We start from the raw sequence: 24,181 nt of genomic DNA, 5'->3' as shown, positions 1-24,181 counted from the left end.
CATTAGTATTTACCTAAAAGAGTATTAGCAAGTTTGGGTTTTTTTTCTATTTTTTTTTATAGAAAAATCACTATTCTCTTATAGGTTTTTATGATGCCACGTCGTGAAATATTAGCATAGAAAAATTTATAAGGTTCGAATGTATTTTCTTTTTTTAAATATTTTTAAATTACATGTTAAATTCTTGCATGCATAGTAGACTAGACTAGATAAAATTCACTCATTGATGATTTTTCCTGCTATCAAAAATTGCTCAAACATACTCTAGAACCTCACTTTAATCAACACCATAAAAATATTGATGGATAGAGGTCATGTTTATTGACAACTAGTATGAAACTAGGCATGTGTTGGAAGGAAATGAAAGTGAGTGGATGCACGAGTATAGCCGCATGAGAACGAACGAGGAGATGACAAATGAGATGAGGAAGAGATGAAACTGAAAAACCTATGACATGTGTAAGGAGATTCTCTGTTTTTTTTTTTGGATTTTGTGAATAGGACGGTGATGACGGTTTCACTCGATTCTCGATAAAGAAACATCTGAAAAAGCCAATCAAATTTGTTGTTTATTTGGCTACGGGTATGAATGGGTCCAAAAAAATCATTGTTTTCATTCTTAGAGGCGATTTGGTAGGAATGGGAAAGTTGAGGGCCTGTTTGTTTAGTGTTTTCAAGAACTGTTTTCTGTTCTTGAAAACAAAAAACACCAAAAACTCGTTTGATTGACAAGATCGTTTTTGTTTTTGTTGTTTCCCGTGTTCTCAAAATGGCACTGTTTAGAGAACAACAAAATGTTGTTTTCCTCGTTTTTTTACTGTTTACAGAACAAAATTAAACAAAAAAAAAACAACTTGTTCTCCGTGTTTTTTTTTTCTTCCCGTTCTCATCTCTTCTCCAGCACAGTCTCAGTCTTGATTCAAGGTTCGTGAAATTTAAATCCAATGGCACAATAGCAAAGAGACCCCTAAAACGGATCCAGAAAACACAGGGAGCAAAAGAACCATTTTTTTTGTTTTCCTTGGGGTTTTTGCTTGGATTTTCTCGGAAATCAAATGAGGATGAAATTTCCCGGAAATCGAATGGGGGATGGATTTTCTTGGTAATCAAACGGGGGTTGCAAAAAAAATAATAATAATAATAACATGATTAGATTAGTACCTGCGAGGATTGAGAGTGGCAGAGGAAAATAGGGCCTTTTAGGGATTCTCTTGGCTGGAGGGCAACTTCAGAAAAGGGCTTCTTGATGCCCGATGGAGGGCAACTTCAGAAAAGGGCTTTTTGATGCCCGAGAGAGAGAGGGAAGTGGGTGGCATTTTGGATTTAGTAGAGATAAAAAAAAAATTAATAAATCACGAGCACAATTTTATCTCAATTTAATAGAATATGTTATACCTTTTTAAGATTAAATAAAAAAATATTAATAAAAATAATTTTATTATGTTTGATTTATTTTAAAAAAATATAAAAAATATTTTTATTTTTAAATTAATAAAATAAATAATTTTTTTAATTTAAATGAACTATATATCTAAAAATTATTTATAAATTTATAATGTAAAATTACTTGAAGAAAATATTTTATTAATTAGAAAAGAAAAAAAAAACATCTTTCAAACGTGTTTTTTATTTTATTTGTTTAAATTTTTTTATTTTATTAACTCAACCAAACATGTTTTTTTGTTTTTGAGAACAAAAACTGTTTTTTAAAATTCAGTTCCCAAACACAATTTTTTTTTAAAAAACATCAAAAACTGTTCTTAAAAATTGTTCTCAAAAACTGTTTTCCAGAACAGTTTTCAAAAACTGTTTTCCAGAACAGTTTTCAAAAACAGCAACCAAACAGGCCCTGAATATTAAAAACACAAAAATTTTGTATTATTGATGTCTCCTTCATTTTCTTTCCATATTTATGTTAATTATATTGTTTATTAAATTATACTTTTTTTTCTATTTATATACTTTTTTTTTTTACCATTTTCATTATCAACAAATAGAGTTTTAATCACTTTTTGCTATTAAGATAAATACGGAAGTATTAAACATTTGCCATAAGATTAGATTATATTTGGTTAGTTGGATAGGATAAGTAAAATATAAATATGCTAACATATCATATATCATTAAATATATTGTTTGATTTATAGAATGAATAAAAAGAATAGAGTGTAAAAGACATTATATTCCATTGTTTGGTCATTTAAAAAAAAAATTATATTTCAATATTTGATATTAAAAAAATATGAAATCATTTTCATGTTTAGTATCATTTAGAAAAATTTCCATAATTTACATTTTGATCCATATTTGTTTATTTCTTTAATTATTCATAATTATTAGTAATTAAAATATTTTAAATTTTATAAGTAAAAATATCGCATTATGGTTTTGAATAATATTTATTGAATACATGGCATACTAAATATATAAAAGCATTTTGTATATATTAATATTTATATTAAATGAGACTATATATTTGTATTATTTTAGGTCGTATTGCACATTTAAAAAAAAAATTAATTTTGAATTAGAATTTTAAATTTTGTTTGAGATTTTTTTTTTTTGTTTTGAAATTGTGTAATATATAAAGAAAAGAAGAAAACAAAGGAGAGAAATGCATTTATATATATATATATATATATGAGATATGCATATTTTATATGCTAATTTGGGATTATTATATTCCATATAAATGACATATAAGAAAGAGGAAAAATAAATATTTCATCATTTATCTTATCTCATATTTAATTGAATATTGAATATAACAGATTATCTTTTATCGTATCTTATATTATATTCAACAAATTAGCCAGACTTTATTTACCTATACTATATATAAAAGTATGAGTTGTTTGTTAAACTTTATTTTCCAAAAATACCCTTTGGACTGTATCTTTGCCCAAGCCTATGTAAACCTATATAGCCTACCCCAAGCCTATATGTCATTCAAAATATTTTCATATAATATACCTTAGCCTAACCTCATATATCATTCAAATAGTTTCATATAACTCATAGCCAAGCCTCAAAAAGGATAATCCAACAACTTACTAGTTTAGCCAAAAAACAACTATGGCTAAAACCCATTTATGTTCCACCATCTTTAGCCATTGACATGCAAGTCTCAAAACATTCTTTGGTTACCGTCCTATGGGTGAGAGGATGGCGACGCTTTGAGAAGGCCATCTTGAGGTATGCATGGGTCCAAAAGTCAATGACTTCCCGCAATCTATAGTGTTAGTGATGTACTTCACCAACCCATAGTTGGGTGAGTTTCTAAGAGAAACCAAGTTCTAGAGGTGTACATGGGTCCTCCTACGAGCTCTGGTGTTGGTGGTATATGTTAACAACCCATTGGTGATTTTATGAGAAAAGCCAAATAGAAATATGGGTTTCAATACCCATTGTTTAAGGTTCACTATGATCTATTATGCTTCGGTCCATCTCCTCAATTATTTCTCTTCAATATTGTAAATGTATTCAAATTAAATTTCTATTTGTATTACCCATTTAATTTTCCAAGATATTCAAAATAATGAGAATAATTCATCATGTAATAGTTATGGTTTGCCTCCTCAATGATTAAGAAAATATATATAGTTTTTTTTTTTTTGAAGAGCTAGCAGTTAGAGGCTTAATATTTTCCCTTCTAACCTTTCCACCTTTTCCCCCGCTTACATTTACAATTTTCATTATTATGCCTATTATCTATTGGTTTTATTATCCTTTTGCATTATTTGCTCATTCTAGTGTTAATTTTCCAAGTATTACATTGTTATTTGTAAATTTGTTGAGATTTTCTTTACTTTGTTTGGATGTAATATAATGGATTAATTCATATTTTTCTACTTACTTCCATTTCAGTTTGTTGATTCTTATTTGAGTTACATTTAAGTTGTTGAATTTGATTCAACAGGAAACACCTTTGCCAACAATTGGAAGTAGTTTGATTTCCTATGATAAATTCTTAGTTTGATAATTGAAATGCATTTGTGAGTATTTTTTTTAGCAAAATTGAAAAACAAAATTACGGTCCAAACTTTATGATAAAAATTAATTATTTGACAAAAACTAAAAGTAATGGAAAAGAACTTGAAATTCTATTTGCAAAAGCATAAATCGATAGAGGAAACATACATTTCAAATAAAAGGTGATAAGCGCCTCATTGAGACATAACTTTGTTTCTTCCTTTATCTCTATACATGTTACTATTAGGATAGAGCCCTTAAAAAAGTATGACATGATGTAACAAATTTAGAAGTCATTATTCATTTAATGGTATTCCAATTTCTCTTTGATATATCCTTATTCTATGCATTATACTTTATGAGCATTCTAGTATGGCATCTATTGAATTGTACTTGATTTGGGTGTATTAAGAGTTGCTCACTTGCAAGTAGATGATTTATTCACAACCAAGTTATAAACTTAAGCAATCTATTTGAGGCTATAGTGCACTACCTCCTAATGATATAGATGACTGGTTTTGGCTAATGAATAAAACCTATGATGAGTTATGATATAAGTCTATAAAGTAGTCATGACTTCACCAAGCTACTGTATTGTGTTTTCTCTTAACCTTGATAAAATATTGAACTTGTGCCAAAGTTAGTAGTAGCTTTGACTTATAGGTGAGATAGTAATTTAATCATATATTCCCTATGGATTGTGTCACTATTGATGGAAGTCAGTAGCAATAGGTATTCTTAATAGAAACACCATGATATCTCATGGACTTCGAGACAGTGTGTCCCTTTAGGTGATCTTAAGGACACTTGATCATGAAATTTATGGGCTTGTAGTAATTCATTTAGTGAAATTTGACATATGCTCTTTATGAGTTAGAGTATGTCATTTGATAATATAATAAGAAGATTTATAACTCAAAGATAGTAAAGGTAGTCTTCAAATACTGATAACTTTTACCTTATTAAACTATGGATGACAAGTTCATGGGGACACTATATATAATGGATAACAGGTCACAAACCTGAGTACTTGGTGTCTTATTGTAATATACATAGGGTACTAAAGTGTAGTTGATTATCTATAGTGGGATGTTAAGTTAACTTTAGAATTTGATTTTGAGATAGCTAGGATTGTCTTATAGGTCCAGTGTTTCCTGCTCATGCTCATGTTCCTTGATGTCATGGTTTATGTGTTAGGATAAAGCCCTTAAAAGCTTGACATGATGTACCATGTTAGGACTTTGAGTTTTGTTTATATGTTGAAAATTTTGTTCTTTTTAAAGTTTGGCCATAGAAATCCTTTTAGATAAGTGACTTGCTTTCCATTGAAGATCAAATGTTGTTGTTCACCCAATTGGGAAGTCACAAGTACATTAAAAAAGGTTTGACATATGGCAAATTGGACTCCTTTGAGGTATAGAGAAAATCAATTTTGTTTTAAACTTAAAATGTTTTAAAATTGTTGTTTTGAAAAAGGTAGGACCGCTTAAGCGACTTAAAGCGCTCAAGCACTGAAGACCGCTCAAGCATTCCACATCGTTGAACCGCTCGAGGCACTTAAGTGGTGGCTCAACTAGCTCGAGTGGTTATGTTGATTTTTTCGAGATTTTTTCACGTAAATTCAATTTAGAACTCTTCCAAAATGGAAACTCTTCGGGTTAGTTGCCTATATATACCTCATTATAATCCCTTGAGGTTAAGAGATCACATATTCTTTAGAGAGGGTTTCTTAGAAAGAAAGCTTAACGTGTCATACCATTCTTGATCTTTCATTCAAGGATTCAGTATTTAAATCTTGGGTTGAAAACTTCCATCCCTTTAGCAAGGTTGAAGTGCACTCACTAGAGCAATCAGAGGTTGTTGTGTTGCCAACATGATCAAATTATAGGTACTGAAGAGTAAGTCTTTAAGATAAAGTGGTTAGGTAAATCTATGTAACTTGATCTCATATAGTGGATTTAGATTAGCGGTTTTAGACCTCATGATTTTTTATCTCAACAGTAAGGGTGGGGGTTTTCCATATAAAAATCTATATGTCTCATTATTTATATCTTTTGATTATCTAGCTTGTATTGCCTATCATTAATTGAATTGATATACCTTGACATCTTATATGATAAACATTAGGTATAATATTTAATCCTTATATTGTAATTTTTTAATGCACCCACGCACCCCTTCTCTAGGTGTTATGCAACTTGACTTTGAGGCTTTTTTAATTGGTATCAAAGAGGGATAAAAATTGTTTTTTTATCCTATAAGTTAAAAATCAAATTTTTATTAACCATATTGATTAAAAATCAAATTTTTATTGATCATATAGGATAAAAATCAAATTTTTATTAATCCTATAAGTCCAATATGGAACAATAAAATAAAAAAACACCTTTGAATAGTCTACCTTACTTCGATGAGAGTAACTATCCCCACTAGAAAGCCCAAATGAAGTTCTTTCTTCAAATGCAAGGTGAACGAGTATGGAATGCAGTGGAATATGTATGGGGACCACCATTGATTCTTGATGTCCATGGAAGATCAACTGGAGAACTCAACCTAAACAAGATTAGGGCAAAGTCGATAACAAATGGAGTAAATCCAATGCTAGGGCTTTATTTAGTATCCTTAATGGAGTTTGTCTATATGAGTTTCACAAGATTGCAAACTGTACTCGTGCTAAGGAAGCATGTGGTATTCTTCAAGTCACTCATGAAGGTACATCTGTATTTAAAGTTTCTAAATTGCAAATGCTTACTATTAATTTTGAGAATATTGGGATGCATGAAAATCAAAAGTTTTCTTCATTTTATTTTGAATTGAGTGATATAGTTAATTCCTCTTTTAAACTTGGAGAAATAATTCCAGATTCAAAGGTAATAAGAAAAATATTGAGATATTTTCCAGAGAGATTTAGACTTAAAGTTATTACCATACAGGAGAGTAGGGACATTGGATCTAATAAGAATTGATGAACTTGTTAGCTCCATATAGACATATGAGATAACCCTACCTAGTTCTCGAGAGCCTAAAGATTATGCTCTTAAGGCTTCTGAGAATAAGAAAAAAGATATTAAAATGCCATATAACATAAATAGGGATGAATTGACTTATATGGCTAAAAGAATATAAAAGGTCATGAAATTTAATAAAAAAATTTACAAAAATTAAGAATCTGGACAAGGAAAAATGCCTAATGAACAATTATTCAAAGAAAATGATAAAGGTTCCTCAAAGGGTAAGAAAGTTGAATGCTTTAACTATGGAGGTCTGGGACACTTTGCTATTGATTATCCTAGCCTCAAAGATATTAAGAAGTCTATGCAGGCTACTTGGAGTGATATTGACTCTGAAGAAAGTGGTTCCACAACTTCTAATGATGCAAGATATGATCCTAATGACTTTTTAACTTTTATTGCATCTATGGAATCTATGCATGATAGTGATTGTGATTGTGATAGTGATGATGAATTTATTGATGATAAAAAATCTACTTTCTTAAATAATGTTATTGTTGAGCATAAAAATTGATTAATAATTATTTAAAGGATCGTGATATACTTGAAGCTCATAAAACCATGATTGATATTCTAAATGAAGAGAAAACTAATTTACTTGAAAAAAAAAATTTAGATTTTTTGAGTCTGAACATCATTTTCTTCTTGAGAAAAATAATGCTCTCACTCAAGAGATAAAAAGTAATAAATCTTTTTCATCTGTGAATGAGATCTTTCATCTTGGAACTAAAATGTTAAATGAAATACTAGATAAATGCAAAACCTATGGTGAGGTATATTAATAAAGATGAAACTCCCTTTAGTGAAGAAACTATGTTTGTCAAAGGAAAAGATGAAACCTTTAACCAAGTAGCATCTCCTAAAAATCTGTCACTAAGCACACACTATAAGAAAACATGAGTAGGCTAATGAAGAACTTTAATTCATTTAAAAATAACATCTTGTCTAATGGAAAAAGGAATAAACCTAATCAAAAGCCTAGAAGTCAACCAAGCTCCTCTAAGTTAGCACTTAAGATTAAACCAGTTTGGATGAGAAATGATAGGGATAAGTGTTAAGTTGTCTTCACCACACTTAAAGCTAGATCCTCTAGTGAGTAGTGATTACTACTCAAAAAGTGTTATTTGATAGCTTGTAATTAACTCTTTTAAACACTTTTGAGTAGTAGTTATTGCCTTTTAACCCAATTGGCATGTTAAGAACCCTTGCAATCAATTCTAATCAATTTGTGTTAAGTTTTGGTGTTTTGATAGCTTTTTGATCACCAAAGCAATATGAGATTGAGGAGAGTTATTTGGAATCCATGGCAAAGCAATGGAAAGCTGGGAAACATGAAGAACCAAAGCTTTGAAGTCCTTTGCCATAAGCAAATAAGGAATGCAAGGAGGGGAAACAAAGAGAAATCTGCCATGAAGCATTCTTGATGACAATCATGTCAGCCACTTTTGGAGCACTTCCTGAAGTCCAATTTATGCATGCTATATGTCGTTTCGAAGCTCAGGAATTCAATAATCTAATGCTTCAAATGATGCACAATTCGGAGTTAAAATGAAGGAGTTACAGCCATTGCAAGCCGATTACTCCAAGCTAAAGGAAGAATTTTGCACAGCGCTGCGAAATCACCCTTTTGTTGCGAAATGATTTCGCAGCCTTTTTGTACAGTGCTGTGGATTTCCCCCTGAAGTTTCCCGTCACGTTAGAAGCCGAACACCGCAAGCTGAAAGACCACTTCACAGCGTTGGGAAATCAGCCGTTTGCTGCGAAGTTATTTCGCAGCCCTTTTTGTGCATCTGCGAAATCTCGCAGACCTCGTTTTCACCTGGGAAATGGTCCTTAGTGCTTGCCGATATTTGTGTACCGACTCTTTTAGATCTTTTCTTCAGATATTTTTGTATAAATTTCCATTTTCTCCTTGTATTCAGCCACTCATGTAATTCCTTAGCTAGGAAGTATCCAAGGAAGGGTAAATTACCTTCCTATATAAAATCTCTTGTAAACACTAAAAAGAGGACTCTCGAGGAGTTTGCATCATGTAATCCAACGAGAGATAGATAGATATATAAATATATAGAAGATACAGAGCCTTGCTCTGCTGTTTTTCCTTCTCTTTCATTTTCATTTCTTTTTATTTCTAGCCAACCAAACTCTGAGGATTTTTCCTCAGAGGATGAGAGGCTAGGCTCTTTGTCTCTTGGAGTGAAGAAAGCCGGGTAAGTTTCCGAATGCATAAATTGGAAGTTTTGTTGTTTTAGTTTTTAATGAAGAGAAAGTGTGACCAGTTAATGGTTTTTATCTTTTTAGTTAACTTAAAACGCCTTTAAATCACTTGGGCCAACACTTGGTAAGGCAAGTGATCTCCGTCCATGGAGATTCACTAGTTTATCTCTTGCGAGCCTTTGGGAGGTGACTTGAAGGTAGGATTTTCTAGAATAGCCAACACTTGGTAAGCTTTTGGACTCCAAGGAGACATCCATTAGTTATCTCTTGCAAGCTTTTGACGGGTAATCCAAGGTTAAAGATCACCTTGAATGGCAAATGCTAGGTGAGAGGCACGAGCCATTGCAAGATGCATCAGTGAGAGGGATTTAGTGTTTGAACCCATTAATGGGAAGCATCTGTACAACACCGGTTAGAGAATTAACTATATGTTAATTCTCTAATGCGAGGAAAAGAAACAAGTGACCGGAACTCTCCTTTTTGTATGAGGAACCTGAGCCTAGTAATCTAAACTCCAAGAAACACTTTTCTTTGTAAGTAAAATCAGTTACTATTTTTGGTTAGTTTAAACCAAAACTTTTTCATTCAAACATCTTTATGTTTTCTTTTAAAGCTAACCTTGAAATGAAAAGGCACCAATTCAGCTTTGAATTAATATCATTTGCAAAGTGAAAACCCATCCCAGTGAACGATCCTAGAGCCACTATGCTATAGTAGCTTTGTCTTTGCTACCCTAGTATATAGTGTAATAGGTTATAAATTTTGTTGATTACTCCCTCAATCAAGGAGCACCAGCTGGACATGAATCAGTTGATACACCAAGTGGGCACGAATCAAGTAGTACTTTGATAGTGGTTGCTCTAGGTACACATGACAGGAGACAAGTCCTTTTTCACTTCTCTTGAGGACTATAATGGTAGGACCGTTACCTTTGGGGATGGAAGGTTAGCTTGTGTGAAAGGCAAGGAAGTATATCAACCCCTGGGTGTCCTAAAGTAGATGGAGTTCTCTATTTAGATGGACTCAAGGCAAAATTCCTAAGTATTAGTTAGATTTGTGACAAAAATCATAGGGTGAATTTTTGCCAAGACTTATGCGAAGTAGTTAATAAAGATGGAAAAGTCATAATCAAAGGACATAGAACTATTGACAACTGTTATGCAGTAAATCTTAATTCTAAGACACCTCTAGTGTGTAGGGGTAAGCTAGATCTCACTAAACTCTAGTATAGAAGGATGGGTGACATAAAATATAAGGACTTTGTTCACTTATTGAATAGTGAAAAAGTTAGAGGTATTCCTAAATTAGTCGTCTTCTTGCTAGCTTGATGGCTGTGACGAAAGAGCAGGCCTTCGAGGAAGGTCTTAGTTTTGTTGTTTGTTGTCGCAGCTAGTTATGTCCCTACCGACTCTATTCGTTAGGGATTCTCGCCTTTTAAAATGCAGATTTGGACAAATCTCCCAAGCACGAGACCTGCTCTTCCATTTCGGTCAAAAAGGCGCAAACAACCGTCAAGGCGGCGAGAGAGACCACCTTGCCCGATCATTCCATTTCCTCGTGCGTCTTCTTATTCTAAGATATTCATTTTTTTTCTTTTTCGACTTTATAAATCAATAGCTTTCCTTAGTAGATCCAAATATGAGGGCGGAGGAGCAAAACAAGGTCATAACCCCTTACATACTTCTCCAAACCTACTCTTCGGGGGATTCGACCAATCGAATATAGAGAAGTGGATCAGGAATAAAAACCTCTTCTGGTTGGTCGAAAAGTACACTCCGCTTCTGTATAAGGGGCAGTAATTTGGCAATAGAGGTAATAGACGGAGATCATGGAATCTAAGTTGTATAGGAGTAAATAGGGTTTAACAACTCCTCTCCTCCCTTCCCCTCCCATCTCGTAGGTAGGGATGATGGATGCTGATTTCCAACTCTACTATATCGATTGTCTTTAGGGCCTACCTATCAAGGATGAATCTTGATAATAAGCAACAGGGAGAAATGGTGTTGATCCGCACCACCCCTGCTCCAGCTATCCTAGCCTCTGCATTGCATCATTTATTTCTGCAGGCGGATCTCCGATCAGGATAAACACCTAAATCAACGGCTTACAGGACTATGGAATACTGGGTGTCACTGCTATATGTTGTTTCTAAGAGCATTGCTGCTTCTTCAAGTGCTTTTGCCCTCATTGCCTCTCGTACTCACCCCCTTCCCACTACTGTAGCTTTTGGTGCTGCTAGCTCCGCCCGTTCAACTGACCGGATCTATTGAATCAACAGAGTCGACTAGATCAAGATCAACATTATGTTCCCTCTAACGATAAAAAAATAAGTGTTTTTTTAGGGGTCTAAGGGTGTGGGTGTAAGCGAGTATGAAGTCAAAGCCTTGAACCGGAAGTACTCTCCTTCTTAATGAGTATTCGATAAGGTAAAAAAAAAGTGGTTTGATTGGGATAAGATTCTTTTTAAAGGAGAATAATCGCTCTGGTATTTCACTTATATATGGAATACTACTATACTAAAAGGTTGCTTTCTCCAGCATTATATACAACTTCATTCTTATTTTGAGTCTATCAATATTCTTAAGCAATGAAAGACGAGATTCTTTTATATTCTTATGGCACTAAATAATTCCTCTTGTGACAATGGGACCTCACTATGGAATTTCGAGCCCATTTGTGGTGAGTACATGAAACGTAAGAAAACTAAAAGTTCACACAAAAAGGTTAGGAAAATTAGGGCCACTAGACCTTTAGACCTTCTACATATGGATCTTATGGGTCCCATGCATACTAAGACTAGAAGTGGTAAGAGATATTTCCTTCTTGTTGTGGATGATTTTTTGAGATACTCTTCTATAAGTTTTCTTAGGGAGAAATCTAAGACCATAGAGCACTTGAAGTATTTGTTCAATAGAATATAAGTGAAGACATGTCATTCAATTGTAAGGATTAAGAGTGATATGGGGAAAGAATATAACAATGTGTCTGTTGACCTCTTTTGCAAGTCAAAAGGTATTAAACATGAATTTTCAACCTTTAGAACTCCTCAAAAGAATGGAGTGGCTAAAAAAATAAAATAAAAATTATAATGTTATAAGAAATGGCTAGGGTGATGATTTATATGCATAATACCCCCATGCAATTTTGGGCTAAAGCTATTAATATATGTTATATAGCCAATAGGATTCTTCTTAGGCCTAAAGTAAAGAAGACATCTTATGAATTATGGAATGAGAGAGAACCTAACTTTAAGTACTTGAGGAATTTTGGTAGCTATATACTCAAGGATAGGGAGAACCTAGGGAAGTTTGATGCTAAATCTAATGTAGGTATCTTCCTAGTCTATTCTACTACTAGTAAAGCTTATGAGGTTTATAATCAAAATTCACAGATTATTTGAAAGTCCTATAATGTAGTTATAAATGATACTGGGTATGATTAGGATATAATTGAGAGTCAAATTTTAAACTAGAAATCAATGGGGGATAACCCTGAAAATATGGAGACCATAAAAAAGAAACCTAATAATATCCTTGAAAGTAATGTTGACCCCAACGAGGATGAAAATGTACCTTTAGAAGACACATCTGAAGAAACTAGGAATAAGTATAGGTTTAGAGAACCTAAGAACCACCCTATCTCAAATGTTATAGGTAATTTAAATGAACACATGGTTACTAGGAAACAATTAAGATTAAATGAGATGGGTCTTGTATGCGTGTCTCTCAATTGGTGCCAAAGAATATGGAGGAAGCTTTAAGAGATGAGTCTTGAACCATCGCACTCCAAGAAGAGTTAAATTAATTCATTAGGAATGATGTGTGATATTTTGTCCCTACGCCTAAGTATAAGCATGTCATAGGTACAAAATGGATTTTCAAAAACAAAGAAGATGAAAACGAGGTCACTGTGAAAAACAAAGGAAGATTAGTTACCCAAAGATACTAACAAATAAAGGGGATTAATTATGAAGAGACATTTGCACCTGTAGCCAAACTTGAATCAGTCAGGATACTTTTGGCAATAACATGCTCCTTGAGGATAAAACTTTAACAAATGATACTTGGATTACTACTTGAAGTCTCTTTCACAAAATAGTTTTTGTAGTACTTTTCATTTTTATGAGGCTTGTAACCTAATCCTTTATATCAAAAATAAATTTTTGACTTGCTAAGATCATATTAAAATTCTTTTCGCCATTTGAAATTTTTTCTGAGGAATATGTCTATTAATTTTTCACTTTTTTTTTTCAAAAAATATTTTTGTCATTTCACTATTTTCACATTTTTCTTTAAGATCATCAAACTCATTTTCAAGAGACGAGATCCTTTTCTTGAGAGAGACTTTCTTTAACCCAAGTAATTCAAGATCAATATCTAATTCTTAAAAATCATCTTGAAGTTCATTATAATTAGGGCTAGAATTTACCTTATCTTCATGATCTTCTAAAGCCATGAAACATATGTTGACAAGCTCACTTGTGAACGCTTCTTTCATGGAGTCTTCATTACTTTCATTCCATGGTGTCACCATTGTCTTCTTATTTTTAGCACCTCAGGACTTTTTCTTTGAATGAAGCCTTCTCCCTTTTATTTTCTGAAGTTTGACATATTTCATGAACTTCTTTGAGATGAGATCAAGGTCTTCATTTTCACTTTCCTCCTCTCCATCATCAATTGTTGAAATCTTGAATGATATGTCATTTTTCTTTTTCACTTCAACCTCTTGATGCTTGTTCATGTTGATCTCATGATTCAAAAGTGTAGATCTTTCCCAAAGCTTGAAGTTCATTTACACTCTCCATAAATCTAGTAAACATCTCACTAGTAGATTCAAAATTTTCATTAAAAATAATTCATAATTTTGCAAAAGAATAATTATCTTAAATTCTTTTACTTGATTTGAAGGGTTATCTTTAGACACCTCTAAATATATTTTGCCATTTCGTTTTGAGAGATCCTATTATATTCATTTCTATCTAATTCACAATGAAGATAATATATAACTTAGCATTTAGTTGTACATTTCTCTTTTCTAGCTCATTCCACTCATGGCTTAGCTTTGGAAAAGTCATTGCCTTTTCAACTTTTGTAAGAATATGGTAACCATTATGAATGACTTCCCACAAATCATAATCAATAGACTTAAAAAACTAAGTCATATTTGTTTTCCAATAAAAATAATCCTCAACCATAAAGAATGAGCGTCTATTGATGAAAAACCTTTTAGTGAGTGTTAACCAAGATTGGATAGTAATACCTCTAAGATAGTTAAGTTTTAAATTAGAGGCCAAGTTTTAATACCAATTATTAGGATTCAATCTAAGGTAATCATCCAAGAAGGCAAGTGAATAGGGTGATGATTACTTTTTGCAATTTTAACAATTATAAAATGCAAGCCATAATATAAGAAATAATATGATAAAATTGATATAAGAGAAATTGCAAATAATTAAAGAGATTAAGGAAGAGAAAAATGCAAATTCAAGATTTATAGTGGTTTGACTTAGATCTCTTCCCTCATCAATACAAGAAGTTTGGAGTTTTAAATAGGAATTAGAAGCCCAAACTAACCATTAGATACAATTTGAGGTCAATCAATTCACCACTCAACCAATCGGTGGAATTAATTACTAGTCATTGGATGACAAAAGGTACATAAAGTGATCATTAGGTCTTAGGGGCTCAATCAATCAATCACCAGTTTGACTAGTCAAGATTACACCTCAACCATTTGAGACAAGGTTTTGTCACTTTAGAAATTTTCTTGAATTGGTCAATCTCTTAGTCTGCCTAGTCTACCTCTTGGTTTATCTAATTGACCTCTTAGTTCAATTGATCGACCTCTTGGTTTAACCGGTTAACCTCTTGGTTCAAGAGATCGATAAATTGGTCTATCTAGTCGACCTATTGGTCAACCATTGGTCAAACAAGTAGAAAATGTGAGAAAATGAGTCATAAATGATTGTTAATGAATTAAATTATTTCAATATGAAGACTTAAAATTGAAAGACCTTTTTTAAGGATGAAATTCATCTTAAAACATGAGTTTTTATACTTGAAACAATTAATATCAATTTTTAGAAAAATTATTCAAAGATGCATAAATGAATTATATAGTTTTTTCAACTTTTGCATCTTTAACATACAATCTTTAGGAAAATTTAGCTAGATAAATCTTTGTCATTTTAAAAACCTTTTTAATTACAAATAACATTAAACAAAGGTGCTTTGCATTTAAAAAGGCTCTTCATCCAAATTATAAAAGAATAAAACCAATTTAGGCACTTAGATGATTTTTGGTACTTAAATAAAAATGTAATGCATAATCCTAATGCACCAACAACCTTACAAAGAGATCTTAGACAAATGGTCATGATTTATCTTTTCTTTGAGGTTGTTTTTGTTCTTCTTGATTATCCTTTGGTTTGATATATCTTTAATTACTTCTTTGGAAATCTTCCTGCCTAAACACAATTAGAATAAATTATTAATTTCAAACATTGTTTTTTTATTATCAAAACAAAGATTAATCAAAACTTTGTTTCACACAATGATACTAGAGTGTAGTTGACTTTTTATAGTGGGATGTTGAGTCAAATTCAAAATTGGATTATAAGAAAGTCAATATTTTCCTATGGGTCCCAATGGTCCTTGTTTGAAGTTCATATTCCATGGTAGCACAATTTGTAAGGGTTAGGTTCTTTGTTCACATGAGCGTACAAGGGCATTTTGATAAAAATGCAAGGTAGCACATGAGCTTATGAATGTTATCTCTAGACTAGGCTAATTGATTAATTGAAGCCCAATATGACTAATCAATCAATTAGGACTCAAATGGGTTGGATTAAGTTACCCAACTCCAAAATGGGCTCAAGCCAATTAAGCCCATTGGAAGCTTATAAATACCCTTTTTAAGTGGTTAAGGCTTCACTTTTGACAGTTTATTCTTTCTATTCATTTCAGAGAAAGAAAAGCCTTAGCCACCATCCCTCTATGAGGATTTCATCCTCTTGCGTGCTATGATCCGAAAATACAACCATATGGTGAAAGACTTTTGGTTTTTTAAATCTACGATGCCTATAAAACTACTTCATTGAATTAGATTTAATTTGGGAACATCCAGATCACAAGTATGATCTTTCTCTCTATATCTAAAGTTTTCATTGCAATTGTTTCCATTGTACTTAGATTTGTTAGGGTAGAGCCCTAAAAAGCATGATGTGATGTAACTAATTTTAGATTCATTAATAAATTTATTTATTTATGATTTTGATTCGCTTTATTATCCCCTTTGCACTAATTCTTTATGTAAGCATTAACACTCATATTAATTGCATTGTACATGACTTGGGTGCATTAAGAGTTGCAAGAAAGATCCAAGTCATGGGTTCCTTCTAAGGTGATAAGTGGTTCACAATTGATTCATAGTTTTGGACAATCTAGTAGAGATTGTAGTACACTACCTCCTAATTGGAGGGATGACTTATCTTGGTTATCAAAATGATTTTCCCATGGTGAGTGCACTAATGTGTATGGTTACACATTGGACAGGACCTATGATGAATCGTGACATTAACTATTGGGTAGTCATGATTCACTATGCTACTATATTGTGTGAACTCTCAACCTCGAGAGGATATTGAGTTTATACTAAAATCAACAGGAGACTTTGACTTATGGGTGTGACCACAAGATGGTCACTTATTTCCTACGAATTTAGTCATTATGGATGGAGACTGATGATAATAGATATCCTTAATAGAGGTACCTTGATATCTTATGAAGTTAAGATATCATGTCCACTTAAGTGATCCTAAAGACATGTGATTAGGAAAATTATGGTCATAGTAATTCCTTTCATGGAATTTGACATATATTTTTTATGAGTTAGAATATGTTAATTAATCACATAATATGGGGATATATAACTCAAGAATTGGAGAATTAATCTTGAGATGTTGATAGCATTACCTTGTTAGATTATGGACACCAATTCATAGGGAGTTTACATGCGGTGGATAGTAAGCCATGGACTCGAGCTTTACCTTGTTGTAATTTCATAAGATATTAGAGTGTAACTGAGTTTTTTTAGTGGAATGATGAGTTAACTTCATAATTGGATTCTGAGGGAGCCATTATTTTGCTATGACTCCTAATGGTCTCTACTTAAGCTCCTATTTCATGATGACACTTTAGTTTGAGGGATTTTGAATTTATAGTTCATAAGTATGCATAAGGGCATTTTGATAAAAATGTAGGATTGCACTAGATCTCATGAATGAACTTTTTTTATTTGACTAATATATTAATTTGATCCTAATAGTGTTAATTAATTAATTAAGAACCAAGTAGCCTAGATTAGATGACTCAAGCCTAAGTTGGGCTTAAGTCACTTAAGACACATAGGAGCCTATAAATACCTCGTTAGGAGTTAAGACTTCAAATTTTTAACATTATCTTCCAAAAAGAGTAAGTGAAGCCCTAGCCATCCTCAAAAGAGAAAAGTCCACCCTTTTTTTTATGCTAAGTTATGTGAAGGGAAAGATCTAGTGAAATATCGTTGGGTAGATGATATCTACGACTACTATCACAAATTTTACATTTTCTTTGGATTGGATTCAATTTAGGAATATTCAGATTGCAAGTATTGTTTTTCTAATCTTTAGATCTACTTTTTATAATTGTTTTTATTTTCATTGTTTTTTGATGTGATAGATCTAGAGGTACCTAGGATTGGATTGTACGCACCCTACATGATCTAGGGTTAATAATCTAGGATTCCTAATAACTGGAATCAAAGCCTTAGGTTAGGTTCTTGCTTGCTAGATTTGTTTTAGGGTGCATTACCTCTGTTTTGCAAGGTTATATTATTCATCTCATGACCCAGAGATGAATGTGGTTGATTCCTAATATGATGTTTATATTTGTGATTGTGATTGATTACTATGTAGATCAGATTGTAACTCTGTAACTCTCTTGCCAAAATTAGGTAGCATTTTTCAAGAAATATACCTACAAAGGTTGAAATTTTCCAAACTAGTCAATATGTCTAGAAAAGGCTAACCAATCAAACATGTCTTAGGAGGGATTAGCAACAAAGGCTAAGAAAATACTTCACCATAAGTCCACTGTAAAGTAAAAGTTGATTACTGGATAATAATTATTGATACTATAAAAATAGTTGTTAGTAGGTATATAGGTAATGCCTCATTTATTATTGTAGAATCTATGGCTTTAAGAGATGGCATGTTAGCTGCCAAGAACAATAGATCTTAAACCTAGAGATTGAGGGTGACTTGAGAATAGTTATAGATTGTAATAATAAAAAAGTAATATTTCTAGTTCTATTATGTTATTAATGGAGGATATTTGAAAGTTATCTTAGGATCTAAATATTACGATTGTCATCATATTTAGAAAGAAACAAATAGGATAATAGATTGTTTAACCAACAGGTTATTTGTAATTTAGAATCAATTATTTGATGGTCAAATTTTTCTAAAGATGTTATAAAGTTTAGTTTCGAAGATTATTGTGGTTCATCTTTCAATCAAATTTGTAGGTATTCTACTTCATAGTTGCCTTTCATAATAATAATAATAATAATAATAATAATAATTATTATTATTATTATTATTATTATTGTGGTTCATCTTTCAATCAAATTTGTAGGTATTCTACTTCATAGTTGCCTTTAATAATAATAATAATAATAATAATAATTATTATTATTATTATTATTATTATTATTACTGGAGAAAAATCATAATACAAGCCAAGACCATAACATTTATGAAAAAAGATAGCAACAAAGGTTAAACTGTTTGAAACGATTTTCTATTTTAAGAAAAATAAAATAAAATAAAAGTTTTTAAATTAGTGGCCAATTTTAAAATATTATTTTCCCTAAAAATAAATGAAACATGGGGATACATCTCTTATGGAGTAACTACCCATATCTATAGACGTCAAACATTTTTTCTTGGTGTGATAACTACCCTTAGTCTTCTTTGATGGTAAGAAAAGAAAAAAAATAGAGATATGCTGCATTAATTATAAAGAGATAAGGGTCTCTAGTTTATAAGAATAGGTTTGTGAGTTCTATCAGTGTATGGACATAAGGTCTTAGAAAGACTAGCCAACAAATCCCTATTTTGTATGAATTTGATTGTCATGGCTAGAGATACGATCTTGGACTTTTATTTTATTGCTTGCAATTTAGGTGATTTTTTTTTCTAACATTTGGCATCAAAGCAAGGTTCGTTGGTTAGGCTTTAGATTCAGTATTTATTATCTTAAAAGAATTAAGTTTTATTTTCATATTTGATGAGAGAAAATTATTTCCATACTCATTAGGTATTTCTGATTTAATCCATATGGAGAAAATTCATTAGACATTTCTCATACGGGATGTAATGCTTTTCTGGAATTGGCTATTATGTTTTTTTGGAGTTGGTTATCTCATATTATCTAGTTATTTGGCAATGATATGTATAAGAGTTATGTATTGGAGATATATCTGGTTATTCTATTAAAGATATATCTGGTTATTGGTTATCTCTTTAGTTCTCATATTTATCTATTGAAATTGTTAAAAAAAAAAAAAAAAATTCCTACAACTAACAGAATGAGGGATTCAACTCGTGATTATGTGTTGCCCCTATTGAACTAGGATAATGCCTGAATTGGACTAAGGCCCATGATTTGTTAAAAGTTGTCTCCTCTAAACTAAAATGTTGGCTCCATCATTGTGAACATGTATAGATAAAAATTTTATAAGTAGTATTTAGAAACATTACTTATATTTGTTTAACATTAATTTTGGTAATTTTTTATGTCATGCTAGAGTAACATTTGATTAATTAAGTAATAACCACAACATTCTTGATTATGATAATGTTAAGTGACAAAGGAAAGTTTATTTTTATCATATAAAATTAATGACATCAATATTTGTAAATAACCATAAAAATGATAATTTAACCCCACAGGGTAATTATTATGTTTTGTGTTTATTTAGGATGGGATGGTAAAAAAAAAAAACATTGTTGCCTAGAGGCCTAAAATTACCAGTCCCATTATAAAGTAATTAAAAAGTAATAATAATTTGTGTGTCATATTCTATTCCCATAGGAAAGTTTATGATCACGTGTTGATTTTTGTTGATTGGATTAATTTACAAGACTAAATTTTAATATTTGCTTCATTGCATATTAGTAAGATTTGTCATTTATTTTGCAGTTTAATCTATATTTATTCCAAATTTTGATTCATCTTGTATACCTTCCTTGAATGGTGATAATTATGTTGATTGGAATGAGAAAATTCTCTTTACATTAGGGTGCATGGACCTTTAGCACTTCATGTGGATGAGCCATTGGTTCCTATGAAATCAAGTACCCAAATTGAGAGAGCATCATATGAACGTTGGGAGCGATCTAATCACTTAGGTTTGATGTTTGTCAAGTCTAATATTGGGAAAAGTATCTATGGTTCAATTCCTGAATGTGCTAAGGTGAAAGAATATCTCAAAGCTATTGAGCAACAGTTTGAGACTTCTGGTAAGGTTGTGGCTAACTCCCTAATGACAAAGATGTGTTCAATGAAGTTCAATGACACCAAAGGAGTGCGTGACCACATAATGGAAAAGAGGGATATTGCTACTTAACCGAAGTCATTGGAAATTGAGATGTTCAAGTCATTTTTTATTCACTTCATTCTTAATTCTCTTCCATCCAAGTATGGAACTTTTAAGATTTCATACAACATACATAAGGAAAAATGGTCTATCGATGAACTTTTGACCATATGTGTACAAGAGGAAGAGAGACTAAATCAAGAAAGGATTGAAAGTGCTCATTTGGTAAGAAAGGTAAAGGATAGCAAAAGACACCTCTTAATTATGTTAATAAGGGCAGCATCAAGTGCTTCTTTTGTAAGAAGAAGGGACACATCAAGAATAGTTGTCCTAAATTTAAGGCTTGGTTTGAAAGAAAGGTAATCTCATCTCTTTAGTGTGTTATGAATCTAATATGGTTTATATTTCTTACAACTCTTGGTGGATTGATTCTGGTACTACAATCCATGTTGCCAATACCATGTAAGACTTCTAAAACCAAAGGAAACCAAGGAAAGTGAACGCTCTATTTATTTAGAAAATCAGATAAGTTCACATGTTGAAGTGGTTAGGACCTACAAACTTGTTCTTAGATCTAGCTTTGTTTTAGACCTTGAAAGAACCTTTTTTTTGTTTCATCATTTTCTAGGAATCTTAGTTTTAGTTTTGAGACTTTTACCATATGGTTTTAGTTTTAAATTTGTTGGTATTTCAATTAATTTGGTCAAAGACAATGTTGTTGTTGGTGATAGTATTTAGGATATTGGTTTATTCAAACTCTATTTAAATCATAGTTTTAATCATAGCCTTACAACTATGCATGGAAATGTTGGCATTAAGCATGGTGTTATAAATGAGAAATCCTCCATATTGTGGCACAAGAGATTAAGTCATATCTTTATTAAAGGAATTAAAAGATTGGTAAATGATGGAGTCCTTAAGGCTTTTGATTTTACTAATTTTGATATGTGTGTGGATTGCATTAAGGGAAAGTATACCAATAGGACTAAGAAGTAGAATGCCAAGAGGACTTCTGATGTTTCAGAGATCATACACACTAGCATTAGTAGTCCTTATGATATGTACTCAAATGGTCAAAGATATTTTATCACTTTTATCGATGACTACGCATGACACATGTATCTCTTTTTGCTTTATGATAAGTGTGAAGCACTAGAAGCTTTCAAAATCTATAAAGCAAAGGTAGAGAAACAATTCGATAAACAAATTAAGATGTGAAGTCAGATAGAGGTGGTGAATATTATGGTAGATATATGTTGGGATTGAGCCACTAAAAGCAAGACATGATGTAACAAAGTTAGATTTAACTATCCCTTTGCTATTCCCTTGGTGTATTGACATTGATTTGAGCATTCAATCCATGTCTCTTATATTGTACATGACTTGGTTGCATTAGGAGTTGTACAAAAGATACAAGTCATGGATTCCTTGTAAGTAGATAAGTTGTCCATAGTCGATTCATAGATTTGGGCAATCTAGTAGTGCACCACCTTCTAATTAGAGGGATGGTTTTCCTTGGTCATCGGGATAAAATTCTCATGGTGAGTGCACTAGTGTATGTGATGCATATTGGACAAGACCTACTATGAATCATGACACAAGTCTATCGATTATCATGATTCACTAGGCCACCATAATACATGGACTCTCAACCTTGAGAGCATATTGAGCCTGTGTCAAAATCAATAAAAGGATTTGACCTATGGGTGAGACCCTAAAGTGATCATATATCCCTATGGATTTGGTTACTATTGATGGAAATTGGTGGCAATAGGTATTCTCAATAGAGGCACCATGATATCTAATGGGATTGAGACAAAGTGTCTCATTGGGTGATCCAAAGGACATGTGATCATGAAATCTATGGCCACGGTAATTCCTTTAGTGGAATTTGACATACGCTCTTTGGAGTTAGAGTATGTCAATTGATCATATAATAAGTGGGATTTGTCACTCAAGGATTTGAGAGGTAATCTTGATAGGTGATAGCACTACCTTGTTAGATTACAGATACTAGTTCATGGGGAGTTTGCATGCTATAGATGATAGGTCACAGACCTAAGCACTTGGTGTCTCATTATAATATATATATACATATAGTACTAGAGTGTAGTTTACTCTTTGTAATGGGATGTTGAGTCAATTTCAAAATTTGATTATAAGGGAACCAATACTCTTATAAGTTCCAATGGTCTCTGCTCTGAGCTCATATTCCTTGTTGACATGGCTTATGATGGTTGGATTTAGTTCACTTTTGTGCATAAGAGCGTTTTGGTAATTACACAAAGTTGCACAGGGATAAGTGAGTAGTATCTCTGGACTGGGCTAATTGATTATTTAGGCCTTGTATTGTTAATTTATCAATTAGAAACCTTTTTGGGTTAGATTAAGTTACCAAGCCTATGGTGGGCTTAAGTCACTTAAGCCTAGTAGGAAGCTTACAAATACCCCTTTAAGGGTTAAGGTTTCCAAGTTTTGCTATTCTCCACTTCAGTCTAAAGAGAGAACCCTAGCCTCCACCCTTGAGATCTCCATCATCTCAGTGCCTAGACACAAGGAAGACTCATCGGGTGGTCGATCATGGTGTTTACGAGATCCATTATGACTTTGGAGTTATCTATATCGATTGAAATTGATCCAGGAACATTCAGATCAAAGATATGTGGCTTTGTTCTCTATATCCATGTTTTTTATGATATCCATATCATTTTTTAATACTTGTTTATATATTATGATAGATTTATAGAGTTTAGGATAGATTTGCATGCACCTTACATGATCCAAGGCATGAGAAAAGAGTAATCCAAGGTTCCCAACTATACACTGAAAAATGACAATTATCTAGTCCATTTTACAAGGTTTCTATAGGAACACGACATTGTTGCCCAATACACAATGCCTGGCTCACCATCCCAAAATGGTGTGGCTAAAAAAATGAAATCGAACCATAAAGGACATGGTTAGGAGTATGGTTAGTAACTTCAATCTCCCATTATTCTTGTGAAGTGAAGCCATAAAGACAACAACATATTTACTAAATCGGGTTCCAACCAAGGCAATTCCTAAAATGCCTTTTGAGTTATGGAAAAGTTGGAAACCCAGTGTAAGACATGTACATGTATGGGGTTGCCTCGCTAAAGTTAGAGTTTATAATCCACAAGAGAAGAAATTAGACTCAAGAATAGTTAGTAGATATTTCATTGGCTATGTAGAAAAGTCTAAGGAATACAAATTTTATTATCTTTCTTATACTATGAAAATTATAGAAACTCATAATGTAAGGTTTTTGGAGAATGATGTGATTAGTTGGAGAAATGAACCTACTCTTGAGTCTTTAAGTA

This window comes from Vitis vinifera, chromosome 17 (assembly GCF_030704535.1).
Source record: "Vitis vinifera cultivar Pinot Noir 40024 chromosome 17, ASM3070453v1".
NCBI classification, from domain to species: Eukaryota; Viridiplantae; Streptophyta; class Magnoliopsida; order Vitales; family Vitaceae; genus Vitis; species Vitis vinifera.
The sequence above is the reverse complement of the archived record's forward strand: the minus strand, read 5'-3'. Positions refer to the sequence as shown.